The 13291-nt window shown below is 43.3% G+C and overlaps 1 protein-coding gene and 1 long non-coding RNA gene across 6 annotated transcripts in view; one reads left to right on the forward strand and one right to left on the reverse strand.

The window, feature by feature from the left end:
* Positions 1-13291, reverse strand: part of VTI1A (vesicle transport through interaction with t-SNAREs 1A) — a 368659-nt gene that overhangs the window by 20988 nt on the left and 334380 nt on the right. The window lies entirely within an intron of this gene.
* LOC106732809 (uncharacterized) lies at positions 53-12677 on the forward strand. The gene is made up of 3 exons (XR_001369072.4): positions 53-430; positions 7421-7503; positions 11426-12677. It is a non-coding gene; the product is annotated as an uncharacterized LOC106732809 (long non-coding RNA).

Consider the following 13291-nt stretch of genomic DNA (forward strand, 5'->3'; position numbering starts at 1 on the left):
CCCACCCTGTACCGGAAGATCCGGTTTCCTGCAGCTCAAGGCAGGCTGAGGGGGAAGGCGGTGCCTGATGAGGATGTCAGCCGGCACTTCTGGCTGTCAGAAGCCCTGCAGCAGCCAGTTGGACAGGCAGGAGTCAGGTCCTGAAGACATGGCAGTATTGTGGCAGTGCTAGTGAGATGGGGTGTAGCAACCCCGCACTGGGTCTGAAGTAGTTAACCTGGCCCAGCTGACTGAGAAGGCCCCACCCCCACAGCACTGTTGGACAAGCTCCAAGTGGAGGCTGGCTATAAAAGGCCTCTGGAGCTGCTCAGTCAGGGCTGACTACTGCAGAAGCTCCGGGGAAGGAAGGCAGCGGCCAGGCCAAGAGGAGCTGCAGCGGAAGCTGTGGGACCTGAGTCTGAAGACCTAGAGGACTTCTGACAAGATTCAGGTAGGAAGTAGCCCAGGGCAGAGAATTGCTCCCCGAGAGGTTGTGTGTGTTGTGGTAGAATTCCCGCCGAGCAAGCAATAGGCCATGCCACTGTTAACAGGGCTCTGGGCTGAAACCTGGTAGAGAGGGAGAGCCTGGGTCCCCCTACCCACTTGCTCAGATACCTCCTCATGGGGGAAGCATTGGCTACTCTATATTGACTCTGGTCACAGGGCCGTACTACCCTAATCCTAGATGGATTGCATATTGACTCTGTGGCCGCTGGGCTGTACGTCCCTGATCCCTGAAGGACCGTATATTGACTCTGAGGCCAATGGGCCACACTGTATATAAACTGTGAGGCTGCTGGGCCATCCTGTGTGCGTAAACTCTGAGGCCGTTGGGCTGCAATACCCTGAATACAGGGGGATTACATATCGACTGAGGCTGCTGGGCTGCATGGTGTAAGCTGTAGACTTTGTGGCCACTAGGCCATGTTACCCTGAACAAAACCGGGAATGTTTGGACTCTGTAGCCGCTGAGCCATATTGCCCTGAGCACAGGTTGCAGTACTTAGACTTTGTGGCTGATAGGCCACCCTGTCTAGAACAGGAACCTGAGAGGCTGCAGGAGACTTTCACTGTCCTCTCTGGTAGGTGGATAAGGCGCCCCTCAATACCAGTTAAAGTTTTAACAGAGTGCTGGATAACAAAGCTTTCATTGTAATGTTATATTTACAGAATTCTTTTGCTTCCCAAGTATCCTTAGAGGCTTGATTCTGCCATTCCATCACCAAAACTGCTCAAGTAAATGCTATTCAGTGCAAGGAAGGGATGTGAATTAGACTCAACTACAAGCCTAATTACAGCATTGGATACTCATGTAAATGTACCATTGATTGCCATCGGGCCATAGTGAAAGCCAGACTAGGAGCTTATAAATGTACAAAGGGAATTGCTCATCCACCTTTGGGATAGGATGTGAAGACAGATAGGCTACGTCTACACTGGAGGCTTTTTGAGCAAGAACAGTCGTTCTTGAGCAAAAACTTGCGGAGCGTCTACACTGCACGTGCATTCTTGCGCAAGTAAATTACAGTGAAGCATCGGAACAGAGGGCTTCTTGCGCAAGAGTTATTCCTCTCCCTACGAGGAATAAGGCCTCTTGCGCAAGAACTCTTGCGCAAAAAGTTCTTGCGCAAGAAGCCTGCAGTGTAGATGTAGCCATACTGTCTCCAATGAAAATTGCAGGGAAAGCTGAAAATATAGTTACCCAAACTGGAAGAGGCCCAGCAAGACACTGGGTTTAATCCCATTACTGTAATGTCAGTTACTTATTAAAATGAGAAACTGCCCAGTGACGTAGCCATATGCTGGAATTTTGCCGATGCCTAGCGCAAATGCAAATTTATCACATACGGAACAGGAATGTTAGTATATAGTTGTTCAAATGATTAATTGATAAGCCTGGGCTTATTGGTTAATCCAAATGACTACACACCCATTCACTGCTTCTGTATCAGAAGCAGGAAGGGGCGGGAGCGGGAGATGGCTGAAAATCTGGCTCCCCATGAGCATCAGATCCCATGGAGCTGCCTGCCCCTCCACCACTGTGTTGCTGCCTCTGATCTAGAGGCAACAGTGCAGAGGGTGAGAGGGGCAGGTGTGAGCTGATACACATGGGCAGCTGGCTTTTAAGCCAGCTCTCCACACATGCCTCCCCCTCTCTTGCTTCCTCTCACAGAGGCTGTGTAACCACTAAAAACGGTTACAGCTACATGATTTCTAAAATAAATGACATCTAACATCCCTAATACTTAGGGCAACAAAACAGTCACAGATCGTAGGTGCAGTCCTCTGGACTGAGGAACTTGGAGGGATCTTTACTCCTGAACAGAATCCCACTTGGGCACACCGGACTCAGTGCTGCTGCTCTAACCCTAAACAGAAATTGAACGCTAAATTCTCCTCCAGTAATGAAGATAAGCAGCACTGAAAGAGCAACAATGAAACGAACGTGCCCATGATTTTTTAAATGTTATATACACACACACAATTGTATTCACACACACACATGCAGCCAGCATCTGAAAGCTAAAAACAGACACACTTGGGTAAAAAAAACCCAGGAACCTGCCTTAACTCCATCAACATACTTTAGACAGAGGGCACACAATGGAAACAATATTTTGCTAAAAAATATATGCCATTTGTATGTAGGAAAAAGCAGAAACACAGGCGCAACAATTAAGATTAATAAAAATGAATTAGATGAACAATAATAATGTTTCACCGTTAAACACACATTAACAGAATTGTATCAGGGAGATTATTAGTATTATCCCCATTTTACAGAAGACAGTACTAAAGGTTCAGCAGTTAAGTTGTCTAAACCCACAAATAGGAAGTTCAGATCAGCATCAGGATCACAATTGAAGATTTCCTGCCTCTTAACCCCGTGATCAGATCACGCCATTCATGTCTCTCATCCACCACATTCTGAATCCACTATCAGCCTCCCTGGTTTTATCACTTCACTTCCTTTATTCTTGGTAGACTGCAGCTGCCTTTATACTAAGCAATCCAAAGACTAGAAAGCATTCCATCACCTTGAGCAAAATCCTCGGATTCTGAGTCCATCCTTCACAACATGTTGTCCATGTTATAGAAAATGAACAGTTCTACCATCCAAATTGCCACATGTAATAAAGGCAGACAAATGGATTAAATGTTATAGAAAGGGTATATTCATAAGTAGCTTCTACCAAATTAATACATGATTAACACGTTTTAATAAACATTTAATTATTATAGATGGTTTTACAGTTCAATGGATCAACAAGTTACATCAATCATAATGTATATTTGTCTATCTTCCAGACTTCATTAATACATACTACTCATGTCTGTAAGAAAAGTATCTATTAACTGTTCCTTAACCCTTTATAAATTTTCTTTAAATGTATAATTGGCAAAATTTAAAAAAATGCCAAAAGTCCTTTTTTTTCCTGAAACTGACAAATATTTAGGTCTCTACCAGGGATGTGAAAATGTCTTTAGTTAAGTAACCGTAAACTAAAGTACATTTTCAGCAGTTACACAGTTACATGTGGGGCAGAAGTCAGCTCCCCAGGAGCCAGTGGTGCACTGGGAGCCTGCATGTAACCATGCACATATAAACCAGGCTCATTGGTTAACCATGTACATGGCTACACTGTCACTTCTCTGGTCTCTAGTACAGACCAATAATGGTGTAACTATGTTGCTTGGAAGTGTTAGTAATATGTAGATTTCTACCATCTCTTGTGGAGGTGGATTCACTCAACTGAAGAGAGAGCTCTCTCTTATCGGCTTAGACGAGCATCTTCATTACAGTGCTACTGAAGCATGTCTAGGATGTGAGAAAAGACCTGCAGAGAGGCAGTGGCTGGCCTTAGTCAGCTGACTTGGGTTTGCAGGAGTTGGGATGTAGAGCTATACAACTGCAGAATAGATAGATAGTTGAGTTCAGTCTGGAGCCTGGGCTCTGAGGCCATGTCAGAGATCCATCTTCTGGCATTTGAGTTAGTGGGTCTAGTTAAGACCTGCTAAACTGAATGCTGAGGGAGGCTCCAGTCGTCGTCAGTACTCCAGGCAGTCATGAGGAGTAAGGGAACCTGATGGGAGCATTTGCGCTTGTCAGCCTCCCTCCCTGAAGTCGGCGCTAATCTTGGTTTAAGGTAAGACGACTCCACCTTTGTATTTTATGTACCTGCAGTTGCATATATTAACCTGACCTTCTGGGTCCAGTGTAGACCTGGCTTCATACTCTGCAAGGGGAGCAGGATTTCTAAGCCTGGGTTCAAGCCAGAGTCTGAACGTCTACACTGATATTTTTAGCACAGCAGCACAAGCCAGCAGTCCTGGACTCAGACTCAGTGCCGTGAGCTTTCCATCACGGTGCGGATGTACCCTTAGGAATCAAAGGCTGATAGGACCTATGCTCTTACTTAACTAAGCCACCTTTGAAAGTGAGACATGAGCTCCTAAATCACTTACACTTTTTTTTATTTCAGGGTAGCAAAAAAATGCATAAGCCTCAAAGTTAAACACAAGACCCTGGGAACGCGTGTTTGTCATGTAGAGATGCAGCCATGTATGAGGATGGCTAAAGCTTTGGCATTTCACACTGATTATAGCAGTGAAAAGCTTTAGGCTCTGAGAAATTCTATACATAACTTTATATCCTTACAAACTACTACCTACATACTTGGAAAAGAATTATAAATTAACCCTGTTATTTTAAGGCTGTTTTTTTAAATTAGCACCAACCATAAAGAACATTTTAATAAAGAAATAACCTCAGGTTACTTTTTATTGGAGTGTGATTTATAAAGCTTTAGAAAAGTATCTATTCTGGAAGTACAGTGTGCCCAGTGCTATTTTTGCAATGGGAATGGAAACTCAAACTGGAAATGGAGTCATTCATTCACACTTACAGGATGACATCTTGTTGACAGGCATGCCAACTTGGAAAGGTGCTACACAGTTGCTCTTAAAATATTATTCTATATATATTTTTGTTTTAGCTCGAATTAAACAAATGTAAAAGAAGGATCAACACTTCATTAGGGCTAATAGTTCACTGTTTACAGAAGATCATCTTTGTAATATGTAAAGGATGGGAAAATCAATTCTCTTTTAATAAATATAGTACATTGTTTTCAAAACAGAAAAAACACCTACAGTTGCCAGTTAGGAGTGGGAGGCTCTTTGGCTGGATTTTTTTTCCAATTCAAATTTAATTTTTCAAATATATTCTCCATCATTTTCTTAAGGTTAACTGTTTTCAAAAAATATCCCACTGGGCAATTATTTTGATAAAATCGTCAGGAAACGTGAAGAACGAAAAAAGGGTGAGAACACAGCTGAAACAAATCCGTTTAAAAATTCTAACAAATTTTCCTGGAATGGTATTTGGATAGATCCAGTAAGTACCAAGTTTGTGATCTGAGTTTGGAATATTCTGTGAAGCAGATTATAGATTAGAAATGGGCCACTGGTAAAACCATAACAACACTTAAAGCCTTTTTGAATTTGTGGATTTGGGCCTGATATCAATCTCCATCTCTACATGTAAGGCACTACATCTCTGTACCTGATTTTACAATTAAATCCAAATTAGATCCACAAATCAGAAGGAACTTATTTTCTGGTTTCCATTTAAGATTTTACAAGAACAGTTAACCCTGTGAGATTATCTGTTTTTCATAATAACAGAAGACTAGATCAACCGAGCTTGCAAGATTTCTGCAACTTTGGGTCAAATTCTTACAAGAACAGTTCATAAGATTTCAGTTTCATTGACCTTGAATCCATATGCTAGGCCTTAACAACAAACTCTAAACCTTGGCCTAAAACCCAATCTTATCATTAGCTTTTGTTTTCGATCTAGCTTTTGCTAGGCTTGCCAGGTGTCCGGTTTTGAACCAGACAGTCCAGTATTTGAGCTTTCTGTTCAGGAAACAAATTGAGAAAATATAAACAAGAAAATAGAAATGTCCAGTATTTTCTAAATAAGATGTAATGTCGGTTGTGATGGAATGTCAAGTGTGGCCAGTATTTTTGTTGAAAGCATCTAGCAACCCTAGTTTTTGCAGTGCCAAAAAGATGAATGCTTTTCTTCTTTTTCTTTCACAAGTGGTCCCTAAATTCACCATGATTCATTTTGCAACTTCTCTTAACACCAGTCTTCATGGTTGTCTTGTTGTTTTCAAATAGCCTCTAACTTGTTCAAAAAATTACCACTGCCATTTGCATTTCTTCACCCTTCCAGATTAACAAAGCAGTGTGTAGGAAAACCCCCAAACAATCAGAACAGGACTTCAGTGTACACTCAAGTCCTATTGACTTCAATGGGAGTAAGCATATGCAAAGTTTAGTGTATCCAAGTAATGCATTCCTCAATCAGGGCCTAAGAGAGAATAACAACACAACAATAACAATGTAATATCGGCATTTACTTCATTCAGCCTCTTGGGACACCCAAAATTCATACGGCTATTGTTTCCTCGACCTTTATCTCTCTCCATTATGAATTCTCTGAGCTGATTTTAAATGATGATGATAGTTAAGAAAAATATTATCTCCATTATTTTGCCTCTAACTCCTTGTGACAGGGTTGCCCGCCCCTCCATTGGATGGCACCGTCTGCTGGTGGTTCTGGGAATTAGCTGAGTCAGGCCCAATCCCCTTTCCAGCAGTTACACCCCCTCCGTTTCTCCTCTGCAGACCCTCTTGCTCTCAGGAGCCACAGCTGTCTACACTCTGACTCACAACTCCGGCTAGGTCACCATATGTACCAAGGTTCCTGGCCTCCTGCGGTCTTTTGTTTCACTTGCCTCGCACTACCACTCCTGTAGTGGCTGGCAGCGGAACCCAGGGCCATCCTCTGCTCTGGATTCTAGCTCAGGGACTCTCTACACAGCAGCCAAGCTCTGTTGTGTCTCATTTTTGTTGCATTTCCCTGGGTGCTTTCCTAACTTTCTGGCTTTTCCTTTTCAGGGTCTGCCAGCTTCACTCCTTCCCAGCAACCCTTATCTGCTGTCTGTTCCCTGGCTTTCTGAAGACTGTATAAATTAACTTCTCCTAATTAGGGCTTAACTTGCCCCCAACTTGCTGCCTTACAGGCTAATTGATCTACCTGGCCTGTCATAATCCCTTCATGGCAAGTGTGAGGAGTACACTCCATCACACTTCTATAAAAGATAATACATCATGCCTATTACTCAAAACAAATGTTAGCTGAACATTTTTTAGAAGTTTCTTTTCTCCTTCTTCTGATTGAAATATACAGACAGTGAGGCGTGTACCCTGGTTCTCCTATAATTTTCTACACATATTACCTGAATGAAATCAAATTTAAGTAAAATAGTTTTAGACTCTCCTAGAGCCTCATACACATTGACTTCTTATGATAAAGCTAATTAAGTTTTAATTTGGTTTGATGTGTCAAAAATTGCTTGAATCACAGAACAGAACCCAAAAGACTAGACAGAATTTCTTCATTCAAGCCATAAATGTCTGAGGAAAAGCTATTCTGGAGACTGTGCACAGGTAGGAAAGATCCCGGAATTGCTCAGATGCATTTCTACTTATTATTTCTACTTACTAATCTCTTATAAAAATATCCTGACAGAATGCAGTTTACGAGAACCTCCTAGATACTGTATTAAGGATACAAACCAGTCAAGGTCTATGGTTCCTTGAAAAAAACAAAGTTAAAAATATAGTAGTAAACAAGCCAAAGACATTACACTGGGAATATAGGAAATACTCTACAGTTGGGAAACAATTTCCATCCATGGGTTGACTAGAACAATTTTTAGTCTCTGGAGACGTGGATTCAAAAACAGATTAGGTCAAAGAGACTGCATGTCAAGGTCTCCTATGAATCTGGATTCTCCACACAATGGTCACCAATCGTTGAGAGTGAACAACTGGTAGAGCGTGGGGAATCTCCCAATTGATCACAATTGCTGGTGGTGGAGCTGCGCTGCTGCAAAAGCAGGCTCCCTGCCTACCCTGCCCCACACCTCCAGCCTGTTCCTGAAAGTAGCCAGCACAGCCCCACGTGTGTATAGGTTGGAGGGGAGAGAGGGGTGTTGGCGCACTGCTCCTGCCTGCAAGCACCACCCCCTGCAGCTCCCATTGGCCAGGGAATTGTGGCTAATGGGAGCTGAGGGGTGGTGCTAGCAGAGAGGGACAGCGTGCGGAGCCATGTGCCCCCTATACCTTCCGGGCACAGCTGGACGAAGTGGGAGTGCTGTAGCACCATCTTCCGGTTTTGCAATCTGAGTCCTAGGTACTGGGTTAGCTGCTGCCTTGGGGACCTGTTTGTCCACCAGCCCCTAGAATCCATTGCTGGCCCACAGAGCCAAGTCACTGGCCCCACATGTGGGATTCCCACCTACCAACCTTGCTGCTGCCCCAGGAACTCCACTGCCAGTATAGCTGTTTGTATTGCTATACTGGCCCCAGGTATAGCCTTGCTGCTGGCCCCAAACCTGGGGGCTCAACTGCTGGCCCCAGGGTCCTGCCCGGACACCACTTCCACAGGAAGGGTCCTGGCTGCTATCCCCAGCTCCAGGGAGCAGTAAGGGGGCAAAAAAGTTGAACCCCAACCCCGTCCTGCAGCCAGCACTCCATACCATTTCCTGCACCCCGAATACCCTCCTGAATCCCAAGCCCCAGTCCCACGCCCCTTCCCAGAGCCAGCACCTCACACCCTTTTCTGAATCCCAAACCACAGCCCTAAGCCCCCCTCCCAGAGCCAACATCTCAACTGCTCCTGACCCCAACCCTCTGTTTTGACCCCCTTCCTAGAGCCCACACCCTATTCCTCCTCCTGCACCCAAAGTCCCAGCCCTGGGCCCCCCACAGAGCCAGTACCCCAAGACTGCCCCTGGCCCATAGCCCGATCGTGCACCCAGTCTCCTTCCCAGAGCTTGCAGCCTTCACCCCCTCCTGTATCTCAATCTCCGCCACAGGCCCCTCCCACAGTGCAAACTCCTCGGCCCCAGCTCTGAGCTCACACCCCAACCTTGTGGAAGTAAGTGAGGGTGGGTGAAAGTGAGTGACCACTGGGGGCTGAGCATGCAAGAGGTGTGGCTTTTGCAAAGGGGCAGGGTAGAGTCTCACTAGATTCTCACTTTCCCTTCCAAAAAAAGGAAAAAAAAAAAAAAGGGAGGGCGGAGACAGCTGCTCGACCCATATAAAAAGTAACACCAAATCTCTGTGGACTCGGTTCAATATGCTTGAAAGAGGCTCACAGTCTAATTAACAGACAGAGTTGCAGATCTGGAGTTGCTTTGGTACAATCAGGCCCGCCAATGGGGCGGGGAGGTGGGTGAGGGGAGAGGCCAAGGGGGCAATTGACCCAGGGCCTGGAGATTCAAATGTCCTGGAGCTATTGGTTGCCACCACTGCTACTACAGTAGTGGTGGCAGGCAGGCAGGCAGAGCCCCGGGCCTCTTTGAATTGCGGCCCGTGCACCGCTTCACACAGCTCTGAGGGCTGGGAGGAGGGGCGTGTCACGATCTGGGCAGTGCTAAGGACAGCCCTTGGCTACACCTTGCTTGCAATCAAGGCCCCGCCCCTTCCAGAGACCTGCCCCTCACACTTTGTCCCGAGGCCTGCGGTGGCTGTCAGCCCCACTGGGTACAACTGTGTTTGGAAATTGGCAGATGCACTACCATATTATATCTCCCTTCCCTTTGCCCCCTCCTTTTATTAGTTCCTCACTTTCATAAGCAGTAAAAATAAACCCAAAAAGGCACATAAACCACCAATTAGGAGAACAAAGACAAGGAAAATAATGGTCTACACTGTGTGCATTAATTGGGTAAAAGATAAAATGGATGCAGATTAAACTGCTCCTGGTTGCGTTTCTGAATCTGTGGGCACAAGGAGGGATTATTTTGCTAATTTACTAAGTTAGAAGATACTGAAAAGCCTGCATCAAGCCTGCGTCAATTTGTCTGGCTGCATTTCCTGACTAACTGCTCTGACTTTTGGCACAATGGGCTCAAGTCTCTGCTCTGAACAAATTGCACAGCACAGAACTCAAAAGAGAGCTATGCAGAAGTGGTTTTTATGACATCTTTGCATACTCCTATTCTGGGATTTGCCCAGGCTGCCAAGAAAATTGCAGGAGTCCTACACTTGGCTGCCAGTAGGCAGTTGTGTCAGTTCTATACCAGTAAAGGAATCCTCACATCCCAGGAGGGTGATTGCTAGCAAGATCTCACCATTTTCCTCCAACAGAGCAGCTTACAGTGACCATAAGATAACAAGAAATCCGGCCTGTTTAAATAGAAAAATAAGCCAGTATTGTCACAGCATTGTGAACTCATTGGCTAGTTGCACCTATATGTTGCACCAAAGACCCTGAATTCTGCAGCATTTAGACACAACAGCTTTAGGGAAAATTAAAACTGGAGGTTTTTACCGAATAAAAATGAAAATGACTAATACTATTAGTGTAGCCCTTTTGTCACTTATTTATATCCGTATTGATATTAAATTCAATTTGTTTTAAAGTCTACCCCTTTGTTTCTGGTTTTCTATATGCTGCATGTTAAGAGTATGGGCTAGGCAGAACTGCATTGCAGAAACTATCAAAGAAAAGATTTGGTAGCTTAATTCCAGGGAGTATTTGAGGCTTTTGGCACAAAGATAGTCAGGCAATTTAAGATGATGAGAGAAATAAAAGTGAGTAGATGACTAAAATGAGCATCAGTGAAATAGTTAACACTGAACGATCACCATAAGGTTTCATAGTGATAGAAATGCAGCCGTGTTAGTCTGGTGTAGCTGAAACAAAATACAGGACTATGTAGCACTTTAAAGACTAACAAGATGGTTTATTAGATGATGAGCTTTCGTGGGCCAGACCCACTTCCTCAGATCAAATAGTGGAAGAAAATAGTCACAACCATATATACCAAAGGATACAATTAAAAAAAATGAACACATATGAAAAGGACAAATCACATTTCAGAACAGAAGGGGGATGCGAGGAGGGGCCGGGGGGGGGGGTGGAGGAAGGTAAATGCCCGTGAGTTAATGATATTAGAGGTGGGGAAGGGTAGATGTCTGTGAGTTAATGGTATTAGAGGTGATAATTGGGGAAGCTATCTAAGGTTTCAGTGTTACAATCCATTAAAATGAAACAGACCAGGTCGCACCTCTATTGTAACGATGGCATTATATTGTAGTTTTAAACTGTATGCAGATTCACAAAGATCACGTCAGTTTGCACTCTGTTCCTATGTATCTTTAACGAGGAGTCTAGAAACAGGTGGTGTTTGTTTTTTGATTTTGAAACAACTCTGCTGTGAGAGACAGATCCCATAGGACTGCAGAATTCACAGACCCTTTGAATATGGTGGCTATATCAACATGGTTTTATAAAACTTCATTAACTTAACATGTATAAAAAATATTTTTAGTATAAAATGATTCTTCTTATTTTCAGTGTCAACTTTTACGCTACAAGGCAAAAGCGGGGTTAGGAAGAAACAAGATTCTAATTCCATCTTCTTCAGAAGCATGTGTTACTGACCGCAGTTGGAGTTGCAGATAAGAATCTATAAGGACAACTCGTCTGATGTGATAGCTTCACAGTTTTTGACTATTCAAACCCTTTAATACAATCCCCCTTGCCAGAGGTTGTCAAATTAGTGATAAAACTCTCTTGGAAATAAACATACCTCCTTTGCTAGGTTTGTTTATAATTCTGCAAAAGAAAAGGAATTTTAAAAGTAAATAAATACATGGGAGGATTAGAGAAGCAATAAACAAAAAAGTATTTCCTCATTTTGGGTTAAAAAAAAATAGAAGTCCCTTTTCTAGCCTTAACCAGGAAATATTCCTTCATAGAAAAAGAGGCATGCATTATCTAGGATCTCATTTAGATTTTAGGCACACAAGCATTGAAACATATATATATATATATTCAAACAGTGCGCAGATTCCAGTCCAAAACTTAGCGCACAATTCTATTGTGCCATTATGGATTGATCGGCAGGGGGTTTTAACATTAGCTAACACCAGTACAGACACAGAACTGTCTTTAGTTGTTAGCTGTTAAAACTAAAGCTGAAACCTTTTAGCCATAATGAAGGAGTTTACAGGGTTCTTAATCCCCGTACCCCACCCTGATTCTCCAGCGATCTCGCTGAAAGCTTTAAAACAGCCCACACCACTAACATGGTGCAGAGCCTGTCGAACATGCTTATCTGCTCATGATTACTCTGTGCCACTGTAAAACAATCTAACTCCTCAAGTGAATGGAGTCTGTAGCAACAATGGTGTTATTGACTTGTTGCTCCAGCTCTATTTAGTTATTACCCTCGAGGCCACAATCAATAGACTTTGCACCAAGTCAGCCTAATAAATCCCAGGCTTTCACTGGAGTTTTGCCAGGAACTGCAAGAAAATCTATGGCAGTCAAACACTTAGAGTATGAATAACAGAGAAAGCTGTACTGACAGCTGTATAAATTAATTAACAAGGAATGTTCTTATTCTTTTAAGAAGATCATAATGCATGTTTATTGTGCTTTAGAGAGTCAGAGGTAGAGCAAAAGACAAATTACCTTTATGCTTTCATTAAAAAATAATCAGAGGTCTGATTAAAATGAAAACAGCCTTTAGCCTGGGATCAGCCATATCTATAAATTTCCAATTATTCAATGTGCAAAAATAAATGTATATTTATATTACTGAGATGGACATTTCATTATTCCAAGTTTGATTTAAAAAGCAACCCAAACCTCAGAGTGTTGTACATGCTGTGTTGACAGTACCAGCACTTTATCTCAGCAAATGTTGATTATTATGCATTTGTGTTACCAGATCCTTCCTCTGCAGTGGGGAATTGAATCCTGCTTGTAATGCCGCAATTAAAATGAAAACAAATGGGGGTGGGGGAAATCGGTCGGTTGTTTAAGTGGTAAGAGGTCGGTCACTAGCGAATTACAGGTTCTTTCAGTTCCTCATGTAATAAGCAAATATTCTGCAGACTCAGCTTGGAGGCGCCCCAGATCATAGCGTCCTGAGACATTCTGAACCCTCTGTAGCAAGAGCTTGGTGCCAGCCCAGGGACAGAAGAATCTTTTCTTTGCACGTTGAAAACAAATGTTACAGATCAATAGGCTCTTAGAACTTATTTGTTGCCCCAGTGGTACTTTCTAGAAGCAGTCAGCTTTCCTAATGAGGGTCGCAGCATTTACAGGAAGCAACAAACTAAGGTCAACTAGCCAGCTGTTCTGGCACTTGACACTTGCAATCAGACTCCCTTAACTGCACTGTACGTGAATAACCTTTTGGTAAAGACAAAT

The sequence above is a fragment of the Pelodiscus sinensis genome, chromosome 8, assembly GCF_052426305.1.
Source record: "Pelodiscus sinensis isolate ZL-2025 chromosome 8, ASM5242630v1, whole genome shotgun sequence".
NCBI classification, from domain to species: Eukaryota; Metazoa; Chordata; order Testudines; family Trionychidae; genus Pelodiscus; species Pelodiscus sinensis.